The sequence below is a fragment of the Artibeus jamaicensis genome, unplaced genomic scaffold (genome assembly GCF_021234435.1).
Source record: "Artibeus jamaicensis isolate MK-2021 breed Jamaican fruit bat unplaced genomic scaffold, CSHL_Jam_final contig_519, whole genome shotgun sequence".
Lineage (NCBI taxonomy): Eukaryota > Metazoa > Chordata > Mammalia > Chiroptera > Phyllostomidae > Artibeus > Artibeus jamaicensis.
Genome location: NW_026521871.1, coordinates 45,246,645 through 45,267,870, shown reverse-complemented (window position 1 = coordinate 45,267,870; position 21,226 = coordinate 45,246,645). Strand labels below are relative to the sequence as shown.

The 21,226-nt window shown below is 37.8% G+C and overlaps 1 pseudogene; it reads left to right on the top strand.

Annotated features, from left to right (window-relative positions):
- The first annotated feature begins 2,455 nt into the window (after positions 1-2,455).
- LOC128628046 (60S ribosomal protein L31-like) lies at positions 2,456-2,829 on the top strand (annotated as a pseudogene).
- Positions 2,830-21,226: the final 18,397 nt, after the last annotated feature.

Here is a 21,226-nt window from a genome sequence, read left to right as displayed (position 1 = left end):
AAACTGGACTATAAAGCTCTTAAATCTCTTAAAAGAATTATATCGCAGCTTGTGTGAAGAGTAGACAAAAACAGGAACTAAACTAGGAAAGTGTATTTGACATGAAAGTGATTTAAGAGTTGTTAACATTGGCTGGTGTGGCTCAGTGGATTGAGTACTGGCCTGTGAACCAAAGAGTTGCTGGTTTGATTCCCAGTCAGTGCACATGCCTGGGTTGCAGGCCAGGTCCCCAGTAGGGGGTGAACAAGAGGTAACCACACATTGATGTTTCTCTCCCTCTCTTTCTCCTTCCCTTCCCTGTCTCTAAAAATAAATAAATAAAATCTTTAAAATTTTTTATACGATTAAGAAAAAGAAATTTTTAGCTAATGACAATCAAGTTGCAATAATAAATGAAGGTTATTACCAAAGGCATACCAAGCCAGGACAGAGAAGATGTGGTTCAACCAGTTGCCAAAGCTTTGAAGTAAACCATTGCAACCCAGCCCCAGGTAAAATTATGAAATCGGCTTGATCTGTCCGTGTGGCCCCTGGACCTCCCTCTTTCTTTCAACCCTTTCCAGGCTAACAGTCCCCTAAGTTTTCTCCATTCTCTAACTTTTTTCTTTTTGGTTACAAGGAAAATACGATGATGGTGGGTTAAAAGATATCCCTGATCCATGTGTTGCAATGGCCTCAGGGCGACTTGCCCAGGCTGTACACGATTTCTCTCCCACCATAGGCTGTCGGTCTCTCAGAACAACCCTGGTACGATGTGCGAGGGCACCATGCCAGGTGTGAATACCAGGAGGCAGGGTCAGGGGTCATCTGGGAGGCTGGCTACTACTACCCAGCTTCTGCGGTCAGACTTCAGGGTGTGAATCCGGAGACCCGTGGGTCACTTACTGAAGTTTATCTCAGTTTACACACGTGTGAAACAGAAATAATCGCAGTCGCTCCTTTTGTTGTGAGGACTAAAGAGAGCTAATATCTTTTAAAAGTTTAGAATAACCTACAGTATGTATGAGTGAATTATAGGACATCTGGCATTTGCATTAAATACTCAAGAAAAATGGAGGAGGAGAATGATAGTGGAAGATAAAACAACTAATGCAAAATCTTAAAATGATGAAAATAGTTGAAAGCGGTGTATTTTTTAAGTTTGAAATTTTCCATACCCCAAAGTTACATGATTCTTTTTTTTTCAAAGATTTTATTTATTTATCATTAGAGGGGAAGGGAAGAAGAGAGTGAGCGAAATATCAGTGTATGGTTGCCTCTCATGTGTCTGTCCCCTGCTGGGAACTGGCCTGCAACCCAGACATGTGCCCTGACTGGGAATCAAACTGCAATCGTTTGGTTCGTAGGCCCACACTCAATCCACTGAGCTACGCCAGCCCTGGCTGATGCTTTACATAAAATATTTATAGCACTACCTGGAACATGGTGAGCACTAAATAAATGTTAGTTATTACTTTTGGAAAGATGAACAAGTCAGATTTTTCTTTATTCAGGTGGTATAATTTCTTACATATTGAGCCTTTATCCATGTATAATTATGGACATAATTTCACTTAGGTCTTTATATTTGCTTAAAATTATTAATCTATTCAGCTACAATCATCTTTCTCCCAGTGCCTAAGTAATTTTTGCAACTATAAAATGCAGACATAATTTCCTGTTATCTTGTATGTCATGTTCTTATCCTATTAACCACAAGAGGGAGCCCACGTTTTCAGAAACGTACTGAAAGGGACAAACGGAATTGCTATGGACAAGAACCGCAGTCCACTGAACTATCTGTATCACAGAGCTAACAGTCCCTGAGCAACATTCTGTACTCCTTCCCCCAACAAAGAGGCCGACAATTGTTTCCAAAGAGTCCTTGAGCAAAATGTAAGCAGAATCCATCTAGTGTGGGAGGGTGGGAGTGGGAATGGGCTATCTTGGTAGGGAGTGATGTGAATGGGGAAGACTGGGCACACCCTTTGGTGGCCCTGGCGGGGCGACCTGTGTTTAGCTTGCGTGTAGCACTGGGAAGAGAGCCAGATGCAGGTGAGCCTTCCTTACAGGGCAATACTCACAGCAAGATTTGAGGGCCACCTACAGGTACTCCTGACCAAAATATCTTACACTAGCTTGTTCTCTTGCCCGAGATTTTCTTCACTAGGGAGATTCATTCCCTTAGGAGTGATCAGGCTTAAAATGCACCTACTCCAGAGATAACAAACGAAATCTTTGCTTTCCACTGTCCTTGGACTGTTGCTCAGTTTACCCAGGAGGACCAATGGAACAGGAGTAAAGGACAGGACTGCATGAAGAATGCAGCCCTGGGAAGATACTGGGCACCCAAGGGAGACACTACCTATCTCAACAGCACCATAGTCAGTGATAAAAGTCAAAGTAAGAGACACTGCTGGACACTGCTTTCCCTCTCCCACAGTACCTGCTTTCTCTCCAGCTGGGGCCTAGCCTAATGGCTTCGGCGGAAGAGGGTGATGAGAAGAAGGGCCATTCTGCCATCGGCGAGGTAGTGACGAGAGAACACACCACCAACGTTCACAAGTGCATCCTTGGAGTGGGTTTCAAGAGGCACACCCTTCGATCGCTCACAGAGATCTGGAAATTTGCCTTGAAGGAAGTAGCAACTTCAGACGTGTACATTGACACCAAGCTCAACAAAGCTGTCTGGGCAAAAAAGAATAAGGACTGTCCCATAGTGTATTCAGGTGTGGTTGTCCAGAAAACATAAGGGCGAAGATTCAACAAACAAGCTTTATACATTGGTTGCCTTCATACCTGTTACTACTTTAAAAAAACCTACAAACACTTAGTGTGGATGAAAACTAACTCCTGATGTCCAATAAAGTTATAAAACTAAAACAACAAAAAAGAGACACTACTTACAATAGGTAATTACAAAAACTGGGATTTGCTCATTTTTATAATCTAGGAATAATTTGCATTAATTTTCAGCTTTGTAACTCATTACTCGTTTTTGGTGAAACCTTTGTGAAATACATGTAGACTTACTTATTTTGAGGCAAAAAAATGTCGCACTTTTTCATTTCTTCTGATCACAGGATTTTTTCCCTTATACACATACTGCTTTTAATTACAGAATTATGGTCTTCATTGTTCTCTGTAGGATGCAATTTTCCTCTTAATAAATAGGAATGTTGTCAATCTGTTTATAAACTGGATTTTAGTTATAGTAGAGCCCTTTTTTGCAAAGAGTCAGCATATCAATATCCAATTGTATGTGTAGCTGAGTATGTAAGATACGTATCATGTCCCTGTGCAACATTAACTCCACTCACATTTCGTAGACATTTACTGAAAGTAAACTGTGAGGATACCATGATGCGTAAGAAGAGCGGCAATATGACTTGCACACAATTCTTGGGCAAGAGGCACTTCGGGGTTTGATCTGCTCCCTGGTCTCCACCCCACCCCCTCAATCTTTTCGCTGGAGTGAGAATGGCTAATATAGCTTATGTCAAACTTAGGAATATCCTATCCTTCTATTTTTGTTTATATCCTCCTTAATTTTACAGAACGAAATCACAGGGATGGGACGTTTTCCACCTAAGAGTAGCCAGAGGAAATGAACCTTTTGTCCGGGTGGTTAAACACATGCAGTACGTGCCTTCAGTGATGCTGACACTTTACTGTAATGGAGACAGGGGTGTCGGCAAGCTCTTCCTCCTATCCCAATAAAATGAGGGCAGCACTGGTATTACAGACCCCATGAAGGGAGCTGATGCAGGATTCTCCTGGAGAGAGAACAGGAGGCATGGGTATACTGGCTTAGCAGAAAATGAAGTCGGGGGTGGGGATGGGAGGGTCCCCAAGGCTGAGGGTGGTGTAAGGTTTGGTGAGGTCAGTGGCATGACCTGTGCTTAGCTCTTTAAAATTCCTGGGAGAGGGGTCACCCAAGCTTCACTGTGAGCCCTCTGCCTAAGAACCCTGAATGTGGCAGCTGGCTAAAGACCCTGAAAGTGGCCATGATTGCCCTTCTCTGGTGTGACCTTTGGCCTGACCTTGACATCTTTTAAGCTCTTATGCCTTCTTTGCAGGGTAGTGCAGTGGGGAGGCTGAAAGAAGTCCCAGGATATGCCTGCAGACCAGTAGTTAAAGGGAATAAGAGAGACAGGGTTATCCACACATTCCTGGAAACAAAGGCATCTTTTTCTTCAAGATGGAACTGGTTTTAAGGATTTTTATGACTTACGTATAACACAGACTGATTGCAAAAATTCAGAAAATATAGAAAAGTATTGTCTACTTTCTTTCTTAATGGCATTAGTCAATAAATGCTCATCGGTAACCTTCTTTTTTTCACCAACAATATATATTTTAGACATCTTTCCATGATAATAAGTACCAATCTAGGAGTATTTTTTGTATAAACATGTCAAACTTAATGCCTACTGGTAGAAGTGCAGATTGCTTACGGTGCAGAGGTTTACATATAGTGATACAATAAACAGAATTTTTTGCATTAATTCTATTATTTTCTTGAATTCAAAAATGAAAACTGTTGGGTCAAAGATTGCATGAATGTTTAGAATCTCGAGGCCTGCGACCAACTTGTTCTCCAGAAGCTCAGTACCAACTTATGTCCTCGGCAGCTGAGAGTTGGCATTGCCATTTTCCCACATCTTTATCGATTCTGGGCGCTATCGCTTTCTAAAATCAACAAATGACTTCTTACTGAGAATTTAAAGAAATTTCCATGCCCCAGATACCAATGATACTTTTGAGTATGTATATATGTAATAGTCCATCAAAACATTCAACAGTGTTGGCTTGGCTGGTGTGGCTCAGTGGATTGAGCACAGGCCTGTGAACCAAAGGGTCGCCAGTTTGATTCCCAGTCAGGTCACATGCTTGGGTTGCGGGCCAGGTCCCACGTGGTGGGTGTGCAAGAAGCAACCACACATTAATGTTCCTCTCCCTCATTCCTTCCCTCCCCCACTTCCTAAAAATAAATGAACAAAATCTTAAAAAATAAAAATGTTCAGCAATGTAAGTTTCAGTAGACACAGTTCTGAGGCAATCAGCCTTAGTTAAGGAAAAAGTAACACATTAATAATTTATGTTCCTAATATCTCACAGGCAGAGAGAGCAGCTGGTAATTATTTAGATGCACGCTGTTCCCACACGGTGCTCTGTAATGTCAGCTGTCATGTAACTATGACAATACTTGTTATTTAACAATTTGACATTGAATTCTTCCATTTAGTATCCGAAATACTAAAGTACTTTGTCATACTGTGGACCCAAGGAAAAACACCAAAACCAGAAATGACTATAATTTATTCTTGTTTTTCTGGATATCTATGTAGATAAGTAAGTAGGAATTTAAGCCGAATAATTAAATCCCAAAGCTATAGCAATTAAAGCTCACCAATGTCCAGTAAATGCCCTTTAAGAACTGTCTCAGATTTGATATAATTACAGTAATTAAAAACAAGAGTCTAGAATAGTGCTTGGGTTTCTTATTCTCCCCCCAAGTAAGCGTATATTGCTGCAAATTATAGTCACTGTAAGTCAGAGCAATGAAAAGCTAGAAAAACTGGACAGATTTTACTTAAACTTTTTTGGTCAATTTGTTTCAATTACTTAATGAGCTCACCTTAAACAGAAGTGTGAGCAGTCATTCCTCTTTCTCACTGAAACAAACATATGAAACAAACTCTAAGTTTTCTTGAGATTCAATTCCTACAACATAAAATTAGCCATTGCAAAGTGATCAGTCCAGTGGTGAAAACTGAAAAATATATTCACATTGCTTCACAACCCTTACCATTCCCTAATTCCAGAACATTTAAATCACCTCAAGAAGAAGCTTCATGCCTTTTAACAGCTGCTCCTGTTTCCCTCGTCTGCTGATTCTTGGCAACACTAACCTACTTTCTATCTATGGAGTGACCTACAAGAACATTTTATGTACAGTATGTGACCTTTTAAAAATAATAGCTTCATTGATCTATAATGGAAATACCATGTAATTCACATATTCAAAGTGTATTATTCAGTGGTTTTAGTATATTTACCAATATATGCAACCATCATAACAATTTTAGAACATTTTCACCACCCCCCAAAAGAAAGTCTTAATGTGTAGTTATTACCTCCCGATTCCTCCATCCCCTCCTGTCAATAATCTACTTTCTGCCTCTATAGATTTGCCTATTCTGGAATTTCAGGCACATGGAATTCTATATAACATTTGGTCTTTGTGACTAGTTTCTGTCACCAATGTATTATTATCTGACATTTAAAAAAATAGCCACCCTAGTAGGTGTGAACTGGTACCTGAAGTTTTGATTTACATTCTCTGATGACTAATTATGTTAGTATATTATCAGGTGCTTATTGGCCATCTATATATCTTCTTTGGTCACTTACGTCTGTTCTTTGGAGAAATGTCTGTTCAGACCCTTTGCCTGTTTTTTAATCAGGGTATATGTCTTTGCATGGTGTTAAGAGTTCTTTGTATATTCAGGGTATAAGTCCCTAATCAGATACATCATTTAAAAATGTATCCTCCCATTCTAGGGCTTGCCCTGTCACTTTCATAGTGTCTTTTGAAACGTGACCTGGGAGGGGTTACTTTTGATGAAATCCAACTTATTTTTTTCATTTGTTCCTCATGCCTTTAGTGTTGTATGTAAGAATCCACTGTGAATTCTGAGGTCATGCAGATGTATTACTGTTTTCTTGTAAACGTATTATACTTTTAGGTCTTATATCGAGGTCTTTGATCTATTTTGAGATAATTTTTTAAAAATATTTATTTATTTATATTTAGAGGGGAAGGAGAGAGGGAGAGAAACATCAATGTATGGTTGCCTCTAGTGCGTCCCCTGCTGGGAACTGGCTTGCAACCCAGGCATGTGCCCTGACTGGGAATTGAACCGCGATCCTCTGGTTCGCAGACCTGCGCTCAATCCACTGAGCTATACCAGCCAGGGCTATTTTGAAATAATTTTTGTATATAATGTGAGGTAAGTGTCCGACTTTATTCCTCTGCTTGCAGATGTCCAGCTGTTCCAGCACCAGGCCATTTAATCGTCTCCCCATTAAATGGTCTGGACATTCTTGTTAAATTCTGATTGACCATAGAGGTATAGGTTTATTTCTGGAATTTTGATCTTATTCCATTGTTCTATATTTTTATCCTTATGCCAGTGCCATTCTGGCTTGAGTCCTCTTGCTTTGTAGTAAGTTTTTAAGTTGTGAAGTGTGAGTTCTGTCACACTTTGTTCTTCTTCGTCAAGATCTGTCATTCTGGATCCCTTGAAACTTCGTATAAATTTTAAAACCAGCTTTTCTAGTTCTTAAAAAAAAAACACCATTAGAATTTTGATAGGGATTACATTGACTCTGTTGAACAATTTGGGAAGTATACTACAAAAACAAACTTTCAGAGGAATTTTATTCCAGCCCAACAGGTTGTGGTAGACTGTTTGCATAATTATTCTCTTCTCCATATCTATGCAGAGAAGCTGTGGTTTCTGAGCCCCTCCCATGAACTAGTGGAGTCTGTTTCCCATCCCTTGAATTGAGGCTGGCCTTGAGACTCACTTTGACCAAAAGCAATGAGGCAAGAGTGACATTGTGCTCGTTCCAAGCCTAGGCTTAAAGATGCCCTGCACACTTCTCATTCTACTACCATGTAAACAAGCCCAGGCTAAGCCTTCTGGAAAACAAGTGACCACGTGAAGCAGAGACAAATAACCCCAGCTGAGGTTGTCCCAGACCAGCCAGCTCCCAGCCAACCAAGAAAGGACCACAGATATGATAGCCAGTGCAGCTGAGGTCACTGAAGCCTATCCCAAATCAGCAGAACCATCAAGTATAACCAAAGACTCAAGAGTAATTTTTTAAAAGGTTGTTTGTTTAATACACTTCATTATGAAGTTCTTTTTATATAGCAATAAATATTACATAGACAAACTAAAAAATAAAATGTCCACAAAGTATCTTCTTTATAGAGGAACAAAATGCGGTATATGTATACAATGGAATGTTATTCAGCCTTAAAAAGAATGAAATTCTGGCCTGGCTGGTGTGTCTCAGTGCATTGAGTGCAGCCTATGAACCAAGGTTCGCTGGTTTGATTCCCGGTCAGGACACATGCCTGGGTTGCAGATCAGGTCCCCAGTAGGGGGCACGTGAGAGGCAACCACACATTTTTATTCCCCTCCCTTTCCTTCTCCCTCCCTTCCCATCTCTCTGAAAGTAAATAAATAAAATCTTTTTAAAAAGAAACAAAAATTAGAACACAGCTTAATCTGCTATGTTTTTATTCTTCCACAGTAGAAAGGTAAGCGTGCAAAGAGCTGGGAAGTGTGTGCCTCTGGCAAATAAGAAAAGCAGCGGTTTAAATACACAATTTCCAAAAGGAAACTTCACTCATTTCATTATAACTGATTGAAATTGCATGAAATTTTATTCAGTAAAGATGTGTCTTAAATTACTGGATAAGTATGGAGCTAAATATTACATGTATATGAATTCTGAGTCAATTAAACTTCTAAGTACACAAGGGAAGTTTTGATACTTAAAGTCATTCTATCATTAATTTTTTAAAGATTTTATTCATCCATCTTTAGAAGGGAAGGGAAGGAGAGAAAGAGAGAAACATTAATGTATGGTTGCCTCTCATGCATCCCCTGCTGGGAATTGGCCTGCAACCCAGGCATGTACCCTGACTAGGAATCGAACTGCGATCCTTTGGTTTGCAGGCCTGTGCTCAATCCACTGAGCTACACCAGCCAGGACCTATCGTTAATTTTTAATAAACAAAATTATATTCCTTTTATTTATTTTATGTAAATTCAAGTTTATGCATTAATATTTAAAAATAAAAGTTATTATATTTCTGAAAGAAGTAAATTTAAAAACTCACATTAATTCTTCCCTGGCTTGTGAAATTCTATGCTGTTTTGTTTTTTTACTTTTTAACCATATTTTTGCTGCTATGAATTTTTCAGGATCATATTTCAATAATAAGCATGTATAATCTTTAACATGAGAAAAAGATTATAAAAATAAATAAAATATATGCATATCACATACTTATTTTCCCAAATTATGGGAATCATCCAATTGAATTTTCAAACTTCAGTCTTTTGTACATCAACTTCATGCTTTTTTTTGCCAAAATCTGTGTGTGATCTTTATTATATATATTTCGAATCTTATCTTTCAAAGATTAATGGAAATAAAATTCTATATCCGAACCCTACCTGGAAAATGATCATGATTTACCATGGAGAAAAAGAAAGCACAAAATAAGAGCATAAAATAAAATAAATAAATAAAATATAAAACCAAATTAGCACGGTAACATTAAATTCCAGTCAAATACCATTTCTTATCAGAAAATAAGAAGGGCGTAGGGTAACAAAAGACTATTATGGCCAAGTACTTATTTAATCAAAGTGATTCATTAAAAATGTCTTTTAAAAATTCCTGTTCTGTCTTCACTCAGCTTTTGGAACAGAGAAGAGAGGAAAGGGGAGAGCCGAAATCTGGGTCTCCAGGTATGTGGGTGCGTGGCAAGGCTGATGAGGAAAGGCCAAAGATAGGAGTCTTGCTGTGAAGGTTAAAGATGATTCGTCCCTCCCTCCAGTGGCGCTTGCCAAAAGATGCGATGCATTTGGATCTGCAATGAGGCTGCCACATAATTTTACACTCTGAATATCCATGTCCAGGCTACATAAAGGACCTCTCAGGTACCATTTGTAAAGTAGGCCGTTTATGTCAATGTCTGGGTGACTTAAATGAACCATCTCCGTGGAAGGAAGTAATGATGAGGCTGGTGAATTTACACGTGTAGAAACACTGGTAACCCTCTGGAAGAAAGGATGTGTGCAGAGATACAGAGGGTGAGGTGACATTGTTGGGTCTAATTCTACCCTCTTCTGGCACAGACGGTGCAGGCAGGCTTGGGGACACTCAGGGGGAGCCCCTGGCACATTATATTCAGACTAGTTTTTGAAGAAAGTTCCCTACTCTCAGTGTATGGAGTGTTTGAATCACACATGTAAGTTATTATTCTAGTAATTATTTTGCTTTAACACTACTCTCCGAAAGTCTCAGCCCTGTGGTAAAGGGACTCTTTAGAGGGATTTGCCTGTGAGCCTTTCCCTCCACAGCTCTTTGGTTTGTTACCTACAACAGACAAATTCATAAAGAGACAAAGTGTCACAGGGGTTACCAGGGACTGAGGAGTTATTGTTTAATGAGTAGGTAGTTTGTATCTGGGAAGATGAAAAAGTTCTAGAAGACAGTTCCATGACACTGCGAATGTCCTAATGCCACTGAGTTCACTTGAAAATGGTTAAAACTATAAATTTTATGTCGTGTATAATTTACCACAATTTAAAGAATGTCTTCTTAGAATTTTTTAGAAGATTTTATTTATTTATCTTTAGAGGGGAAGGGAAGGAGAGAGGGAGAGAAACATCAATGTATGGTTGCCTTTCATGCATCTCCTGCTGGGAACTGGCCTGCAGGGAACCAGCCTGCAACCCAGGCATGTGCCCTGACTGGGATTCGAACTGTGATTGTTTGGTTCGCAGTCCCGCGCTCAATCCACTGAGCTGCACCAGCCAGGTGAATTTTTTAAATATGTCTAATCTACTCATTCATCTGAATGGGCAATAAAAATCCACTCGAACACGTTAACCTTCAGAACACTTTAACCTTCAAATACACTTGGAACACTTGAACCTTCAGAGCAGCTCTGGGCATTCCCTTAATTGGCCCAGCTCCTGGCTGGAGCTGTCTGCCCTATTACAGAGCCTCTTAGCTCCTGGCTCAGAGGCTTTAACTTTCACTCCTTGGAATCGATAACAAGATTCCACGTCCTGGGTTTGGCCTTTGGTATTCCCCAGCACAGGACTCAGACTCTAGCCTGCCATTCTGTGCATTTCCGGCACTATTGGAAACCACCTTGCTTCCCCCACCTGCTTCCCACACCCCCAGCGCAACTTTGAGATGCTCAGGTAGGCTTTTCCAATAAAATGCTTGCAACATTTGAGATCTACTTACACTAACAAAATTTTATCTGAAGTTCAAATTTAACTAGATAGTCTGTATTTTTACTTGCTTAATTTGGCAATCTTAGCCCCAAGAGCTCTCTGCCAAAGGGATTTTGGGGAGAAATGCTCCAGGAAAAATATGTGACTAATGCTTATTTTTATTCTCTTTACTGATGAAGCCATTTTTCAAAGCACTACCTATGTCAGTATCTGATGTACTTCAGCAGCCAGCTCAGATTTAAATACGGTACATACAACTCTACCCTCAAGAGAAAAGATTATGGATGTACAGTGAATCTGGTAGTATTTTATTCCACTGGGATTTACTGTCATCTAATGTATTATAGCAGCTACACTGTATGTGTATTTAACTACATAAATTTACATTGTTCATTTCTTCTGAAAAAGCTTTTTTTCTCAAATTATTTAAAAAGCATTATCCTCAAATAAAACATAAGCATGTCAAAGTTTTAACTCATCGATGAAGGAACCAGGAGACAGGGGAAATAGTCTGATGAGGAAATAAGGGACAATGATATAAATGTCAGTGGGAAAAGGAATGTTGAAATCAGATTGTTAGCTGGATGTGGAACTGGTTTACACCAGAGGTGGGGGTGGGGGATTGAGAAACTGACTTTGGAGAATTGTGAGACATCTGGGCCCTAAATAATTGCTGGCCAGACAAATTACATTTCCTGAGAGATAATGACCCTCAAACGAGTCCATCAGAAAATGCTCTTCTGTGATATGAATAGGTCACTTAATCGGCTTCTTGCCTTCCGTCCAGTGTCTGGATAATTTTTTCCTGTACAGCATATGCTGCATTCATAACTACATTTGGTATGGGAAAATAAAAGAGGCAAAGCAATATGCCTGGTTCTCTTACCATTTCGTCCTGGGAGAGCCTGGGACGGGAGACAAAAATCTCAGTCCCTGCAGTTCCTCTTTGTGTCTTGGAGACTCTCATCAATGAATCTGAGTCCAGTGTTTAAAGTTGTGGATTTTTCAAACAGAAGGTCACCTACATGCAAGCCAACAATTTCATGTGGTGCTCATCTAAAAGAACACAGTTTGTTCCAATAGTGGTGGAAAAATTGACTAACATGTGGCCCCAAGTTGGAGTCTTGCTAAGGATTTCTAAGGCTAACTTTCTGTTTAAATTTTGGCATTCATGCTGAATCTAGACTCTAGACAAGCCACAAAAAACAGACCCTTCTCTAACCCTTTTTTTTAAAGGAGGTAAATACATCCCCTTGAGATTTCAAGAAGTACGAGGAGGTGGTAGTGAACATTTATTGAGGCCCAGGCCCTTTTTCTAATCCGGTTTCTCAGTGGTTGTAATGATTGAGTATTAACTCAGAGCTGACCCCTTTTCTAGAGATTTGCTTTTGGCCAATAGGAGCCACCTCTCCTGAGAAGCTATTCCCCTCCTCCTGAGGGTGGCTCACAGCCAATTGCTGACTGATAAGGGTACAAAATCCTGGACCCTTCATCTCCTGGAAGGACCAACTCCGTGGCACAACTCACACTCCAAAACTCTTCAAGGTATCAAGCTAGACTCCAGCCAAAGTGTATTCTTGCCAAACTTTCAATCCCTGCCATATCGTTCTTACCCATTCCCCTTTTCCTGAAAGCACACACTCAAGAATCCCTGTTGGACATTAAGACAAAAGCACAGTGTGAAAAGTAAGCTTCCTTCCTGTGTCTTTCCTTCACGTACCCAGTTCACTCATGAGAAGTAAACAAGGTTACCAGTGTCTTGGGTGATATTACAGAAATCAAGAAACATATATATCATGTAATTATAAAAATAGCTATAATAAATAAGTGTTTCTGTGTGTTTATTTTTTTATATAAATAGATGGTATCACTGTTTTGTCTTTTTATTTGATAATGTATCTTGGAGATGGCCCCTGACCAATGTACACGGTGCTGTTTCTTCTGTAAAATCTGTTGAGTGTTCTGTTGTAGCTACTGTAATTAGAAAATTGGCCCCCTAATTATGGCCATTTGTTTGTTTCCAATGTTTAACTATTAAGTTAACACACACAGCAATACTATAGTGAATGCTTCTTTGTATGAAATATTATAAATTATGAATATCTTTGTAGGATAAATTCCTCTTAATAGAATTTCTGGCTCAAAGATTATATGCTATGCATTCATATTTTTGGCAGATACTGCTAATATGCTTTCCACAGAAGTTAAATCGACTTTCACCACCACTGAAAATATATGGTAATGGCTACTTGTCCCAAACTCACTAACATGATGTATAGCCAATCTGAGGTGTAAAAAAAGGTGTCTCTTAATGAATGAGATTATGCATTTATTGACTAATATATGTTTAAAAGCCATTTGTATTTTCTGTGCACTATCTAAGTCCCTTGACATTTTTACATTAGTTGTTGACTATTATTAATTTGTAGGAACTCTAAACATTAAGAAAATTAACTCTTGGTGATATAGTGTAAATTTTTTTTCAAATTGATTTTTTGTGCTTTTGTTCATGGAGTTTCAGGCTCTGAAGAATTCTTTGTTGTCTTTAGGTTGTGTGAATATACACCGGTTGTTTTATGTTTTCTTGATTTTTCTGTGATACTCGAGCAAGTTCTTATCTGGTTCAAGATTATTTTGGAAAATCTCACATATTTTCCTCCAATACTTGTACAAATTTACCTTTTTTTAAACATTTAATTTAATGCATCTATGCATCCATACATCTGTAATTTGTTTTGGTATAAAGTAAGAAACAGTAATCCAGTTCTCTGTACAGATGACTAGCCAGTAATCTCCATACATTGCATTGAACAACCCATCTTATCATTCCTATTTTATTAATAACCATTATACAGAATGGATGTTGGCTTTTATCAAAATCTTTTCAGCACTTGAGGAGATGGTCATGTGATTATCTCACCTTTTCTCTAAGTGAGAGAAATGTAATTATTGAACAATACTGGCATTGTTGAAGTAAATACCACTTAGTAAAGCTGTGTTATTATTTTAATGTACTCCTTAACTCTGTTTGCTAATATGCTATCTGGGATATTTATGTAAATATTTATCAGTGATATTGATAATACCAACTATAGATTTATTACTTGATGTTATCTCTGTGGCTATATTCACTCCATAAAATATTTAGAAGTCTTTTCCCTCCACGCTTTAGAAAACAAAAGCACAGAGACTTTATTTCTTAAAAGTCTGGTAGAAGTTTTCAGTGAAAATGTCTGCGCTGAGGTGCTTTTAGGGATGTAGCTCTTCAATATCTGACCATGCAAGTATGGTAATCAATCTATTTATATTTTCTATCCACTTTGATCAGTTTTAATAATCCCTCATTTGAAGCATGTTTCCAAATTTAATGTGTAGCGATATACATGGTAGTCTCTCCTCAATCTTTTAGTTTTTCTTGTATCTAAACTTCATTCTCTCACATAATATTTTACTTTGTGTATTTATGATCTTACTCTTTTAAACTCAATTAATTAAACTAACTCATGATGTATCCACCTTATTTTATTTTTTTTGAAAATTTGGTTTAGAATTTCTCAGATCTGTCTCTCTTTTCAAAGTTCTTAATTTCTGCTTTTATCTTTATTAATTCATTAATTTTACATCACTATGCTTCTTTCTTATATTTTCTTTAATTGAACATTTAATTCCTTTACTGTCAGTCTTGGCTTTTTAAAAAAAATTAATGTAATAATTAAGACTTTATTTTCAGCCAAGCACTGGTTTGTGTGTATCTCAGATGTTTTATTATGTTTTACATTTCAGTTTCAATTATGTTTTACATTTCAGTTTCAATTTCCTCTTTCATTCAAAAAATGTATCTGATTTGTTGTTATCATTTTGTTATTAATTTCTAATTCATTGCACTAGGTACAAAGTAATATTGCCCCAAACTACTGTTACATACATTATTTCTATTTTTGAAATTTATTGACTTTTAAAATCACATTTTGTGAATATTTCTTGGACACATAAAAAGAAGATTTATCTTTATTTGTAGGGTATATATGGGGTTATATAAATCATAGCTAGCTATATAATTATGCCTTGAGATGTTTGCATTCTTAAGTGAGAAAATACACAGAAAAGATCATATTTTTAAAAGATGGTTTTAATACTCCTTTGTCATAGAGTACCAAGTGCTGTAGGAACAATTTCTAGTGTTATAGGGACAAGAGAAAATATTGTTTTAAACATTATAGCTGTGATTTTTGTTGTCTTTTGCTTTCTAGGTTGTAATAAATATATGGTTTGAACAAACTCTCAACAGCCTTTAGTTGACACAGCATAACCAAGATTTTGTAGTATGACTAATTTAGGAGTAGTGATTGATATTAAAACTGATTAATATGCAGATTAATTAAAGTTCCATTTTCTCTGTACTAGTACTCCTATATTGTGTTTAAACCTTTGGTAAGCCTGATATATGACATGCTTTGAGGAAAGTAAAGAGAGACCTCTGTGAGCACTTGAGGCAGTGGAGGTCTTCAGCTAGGACTTGAAGATCGAGACCTTAAGGTGCCGTGAAATAAAGAGGTAGGGTTCAAGTGTGGGTCAATTCCAGAATGGACTTGAGGTATCTTCTGCTAGAATATAACAAGATATAATCTTGAAAGAAGAAGCTACAACTTGCTAACCCAAGAGTTGGGATAATCTATCCAGCAGACATGTATCTTATATTAGTGCAAATAATAATAGCTCAGTGCTTTATTGAGCACTTACTACGTATCTGACATTAGCATTGGACTGAGATATATATTATATATACTTATTGTATATAGACATATAGATGATATAGATATAGAATATAGATATAGATATAGATGTATTTCAGTCCGTGTGTGTATACTTAATCCTTTCTACAACTCTATGAGGCAAATGCTAGTTTAATTTTATTGTAGACAGAGGAAAAGAAGAACTTAAAGAATTATTCAAGATGGCACAGTTGGGATTTAAATACAAGCAATCTAACTCTTAACTAGTTATTTTAGGTATGAAAAGTAACCTAAGGAGACTTCTGGTTGTGGACAAAATGGAATAGACACACTTCTAATTATTTCTTCCACTAAGTAGAACTAAAAACCCTGGAAATTACATATATATAATCATATACACACATATATGATTATATATATATATATTCACACACACACATATGTGGAGTAAAGAAAATAGACTGGCTAAGGACCTCAAGAATGACATGCATTGAGTTTTAAGTTCACTGGGTTTTCTTTTTCCCTCAAATTTTCAGCTGGGTGCTGGGGAGCCAATAGCCCAGAAATGCCAACAGATGTGAAGAAAGAAAGATGAGAGAGAGAGAGAAAGAAAGAAAGACTGGCAAGACTGACAATTTTTAGACAACAACGGCTCTACTGCAGCCAAATGACACAGGAAAAGCTGAGACTCCTCTCCAAGCCCTGTCAACAGAGTCTGAGTTGGGACCCTAGACTTCACCCTCACACAGCTGGAATAAGGCCCTTTCCCACACTGGGGTGATGTCAGAGAAGGCCAAGTGAGGAGCCAGGACTTTCATCCGAAGGAGGCAGCAACAAGCCCCTCCACCCGCCGAGGTTTCAGTGGGGACCACATGAAGACCTTGGACTTCCACACCCAAGTGACAGTGACAGGGCAACATCACCCTTCCTCCAATGATGTGATGTCAGAGGAAACTTGCTAAAATGGAAGATTTAAATGAGCCAGAGCCTCATAACATAAAATGTCTGGAACTAATTTTAAAAATAAGTCATTTTCCCCAAGAGTCAGGAAAATCTCAAGTGGAATGAGAAAAGACGAGCAACAGATGACACAGACATTGGAACTCTCTGACAAGACCGTGAAAAAGCCATTATAAGAATGCTTCAAAGAGAAAAATTTAACATGTTTTAAACAAATGAGAAAAGAGAAAGTTTTGGCAAAGAAATAGAAACTATAAACAAGAGTCAAAAGAAAATTTTAGAACTGAAAAATACCGTGAAATATAAAAACTCACTGAAAGAGCTCAGAAGCCGAGTGAAGAGAACAGAAGAATAAATCAGCGAGTCTGAAGTTGGATCAATAAAACTTACCCGATTTGAACTCTGAAAACAGACTGGGGAAAAAAAAAAAAGAAATGAATGGAAACTCAGGGACCTGTGAGACCAAAGCAAGTCTTTCCAGAAAGGAGAAAAGGAATGAGACTAAAAAAGTGTTCAATAAAATAATGGCTGAAATTTGGCACAAGACATCAACCCACACTCAAGAAGCTAGTGAACCCAAAACAGGGTAAGTCCTGCAAAATACATGCCAAGACACACTATAGCAAATTTTTTTAAAAACTGTTTTGAGAGAGAGAGAGAAACATCTATATGAGAGAAACATTGATCGGTTGCCCACCATATATCCCAACTGGGGTTCAAACCCACAACTTAAGCATGTGCCCTGACCTGGGATCAAACCCACAACCTTTTGGTTCATGGGATGATGCTCCAACCAACTGAGCCACACTGGCCAGGGCCATAATCAAACTTTTGAAAACTAAAAGAAGAAAAAATCTTGAAAGCATATTTTATTTTCATTTGAGTTGGAAGACAGCTGACCTTCACATTTATTTTAAAAATCTGTTTTAAAGGGTGTCATTAAATCATTGTGATTGTATTCGTTGGAATTCTTTTGGTTTTAAATGACAGAAACTGACCCCAACTTACCTCAAATTGAAAAATATTGTGGCTGCTTTCAGTCCCGACTGGATTTGGGGTGGGGGGTGGGGTGTCAAACACAGTCTTCAGGGCCTCATCATCTCTCCTACAACCATAGGCTATGTCTATATCTCAGAAAAGTCTTTCCAACAAACAAGCAAAAAACTCTGGGGAGAACTGTAATCGGCTTATCTTAGTTCATGTACCTCGTGATTTCTAACCAATCACTGCTCCACAGAAATTAATGGCCAGGCCTGGTCACCTATGAGTGAACACAGAGACTCTTACCAGACCCACATGAAATGACTCCCCCACAGGAAAGAGGTGGCCTCATATTAGAGTAAGAGGACAGGAATACAAATCACACCCCAAAACTTAAATGTCCAACAGACGTCTACCTGTTTTGCTTGGCGATATGAATACAGAGGTAATAAAGCAAGGACATTACCCTCAAGTAATTTCCCCTGGCTCATTTCCCCTGGTTTCCTTTCTTTTTCTCTAACAATTAAATGATAAAATAAATTGCTTTACCTCACTTGTAAGGTGCTATTCTTGACTGAAACCTTCTGATTGTTATTTTAAAGATCTTTGAGATCTGGGAATTTCTGTTTCTGAGTTATACTCAAGAAAAAATTCCTGATTGTTTTGGGACTCTCCCATTCACTGTGAGAACAAAAACAGTTTAAATTAAAAAAACATTATCTGCCTACTGGGGTTGTGAGCAAAGTATAACTGGTAAAACCAGAGGCTACTTTTATTAAAAGAAGTGATGCATGATGAAAGCAATTCTGAGGAAAGGAATTCCAATCTAGATCTACCAATCGTGGTATGGGTGTGTCTCTGACGTGCCCCTGCCTGTCCTGGGCATACTTTACATATATGCATCATTGAGGCTCACTCCACCCATCCTACAAACCTGTACAGTCAAGGTCCTTTTTGGATATTATTGTTAAGACTTGGATAAGGGTTGGACTAAGGAGAGAGGAAGGAAGGGCTATATGAAACTGCAAATGTCAAGACACCACTAATTTACCTGCCTCTTTCACTTTTAACATCAGCCACTTATCATATAACTACCTAGTGAATTTATTGAAAAAGAAAAGAATCTGAAAGATTGCTTGGTCTATTTCCATTGCTCAGGGACAGATCTGTACCTGATTGAACTAAGAAACCCTCAGGAAATAACATTCCAGACCCTTTTGGTAATTCATTGCATTGGGGCCCATCCCTAGGACCCAACCCAGAACTTGGTTGGGTTGGGAACATGAGGAGGCATAAATTATAGGAGGTATTAGTGGTGGAGAGAAATAGAGCAAGCAGAAGTTTTGTAAAGTTTTTTAAAATGAAAACAGGTATTGTGATTTTAAAAGCGTTGTGATTGGATTTTCAATTAAATACAGTAGCTAAACCATGTCTATTTCTGTGCTCCATCCTGAAACCCAAGCAGAATAACTAGAGTAAAATTATTTTATCGGCTTTACTGAGATATACTTGACATCCAATAAACTACACATTTAAAGTACAGCAGGTCCTCAAGTATTGTAGTGTCAGTTCAACATCGTTTCATTATAACATTGATGAGAAGCTGGAGGAACTTAATGCTTGTTTACATCCATTAACCTATAGGAAAATTTATTATACTGTACGTTGTTTTGCTCGACATTGTAGAACCTATCAATGAAGATGTTGAGAGAGAACTTGCTGTACAATGTTTTACAAGACTATGTGGACATACGTGTGTGTATACACACACCCCTGCCACCACCTCAGTCGAGGAAGTGGACATACCCATCGCCCCCGAAAGTTTCTCTGCGCCCTGTTGTAATCTCTCCTTCCAACTCCACCCAAGCCTACACCCACTCCCAGGCAACCCTGATCTGCTTTCTGCTCATACACATTAGTACGCATTCCCTAGAATTTGATAAAAATTAAATAATATGTTATGTAATCTTCTATAGGCTTGTTTCACTCAACATGAGTCTTTTGAGATATGTTATAGAATGTATCGATAGCTAAGTCCTTTTATTGAGTGTCAGTTCATTGTATGGATATACAACACTCAGTTTATCCATTACTTACTGATGGGCATTTGCACTATTTTCAGTTTTTAACAATTACATAACGTTTCTGTGCATATTTGGATACAAGTGTTTGTATGGAGATATGCTTTCATTTCCTCTGAGTAAATGCGTAGCCCTGGAATAGCAGGATCATATGGTAGGTGTACGCTTAACTTTTAAAGGTATTGCCAAGTTGGCTTTCCCAGTGGTTATTTTATTTCAGATTCCCACCAATAGTGTAGGTAGGTCCCGGTTCCTCCGCATCCTTGCCAATAGTTGGCAGTCAGTCTTTGCAGTCAGTCTTTTAACCTTATCCGTTGTCATGGGTGTTCAGTAGTATCTCGTTCTGGTTTTAATTTGTATTTCTCTAAATGATGCTGAATATCTTTTCACCTATGTATCTGCTTTGGCAAAATGTCTTTTCAAATATTTTCTCAGAGTCTGTAGCTTGACTTTTCATTCTCTTAATAGTATCTTTTGAAAAGCAGACACTTTAAATTTTAAGTCCAATTTATCAAGTTTTTTAATAGAGAATTTTTTGGTGTTATATTTAAGAAATCTTTGCCTGACATAAAGTCACAGAGATTTTTTCCTATGTTTTCTTCTAGAAGGTTTATTATTTTAGGTTTTATGCTTAGTTCCATGATCCATTTTGAGTTCATTTTTTGTATGGTACAGGTCATTGAAATTTGTGTTTGTTTGTTTGTTTGTTTGTTTGTTTGTTTTTGCATGTGAAGGCTCAATTGCTCATAAAGAAACATTGGTTGAAAAGACCATCTTTTCACTACTGAATTGCCTTTACACATTTTAGAAAAATCAGTTGTCCGTACATGGGTGGCTCTATCTCTTTTCTCTTTATACTGTTGTTTTTCTTTGTGCCAATAGCACACAATCTTGACTTTTATGGCTCTGTTAGTCTTGACATTAGGTAGTGCTAGTCCTCTAACCTTGTTCTTCTTTCTAGAAGTTGTTTTAGCTATTTTAGGATCTTTGCAGTTTTGTTTCCATTTCAGAATCAGCTTGTCAATTCCTACGCAAAAAGCCTACTGGGATTTTGATTGGAATTGTATTGAATTTGTAGATCAATTTGAGGAGAATTGGCACCTAAGCAATGTTGAGTCTTCCAACTTATGAACATGGCTTATCACCCTTTTTATTTGAGCCTTTAAAATTTCTCTCAGCAATGTTTTGTAGTTTTCAGTGTATAGATCTTGAACATCCCTTGCCAGATTTGTCCTGTTTCATTTTTATGCTATTGTAATTTATAATGTTTTCCTAAAAACTCAGTTTAATATTGTTCTTTGCTACTATGTAGAGATAAAATTGACTTTTACAAATTGATCTTGTATACTGCAAACTTGCTAAACTAACACGTTACTTCTAGAAGCTTTTTAGTGCATTCTATTGCATTTTCTGTGTAGACAATCACATT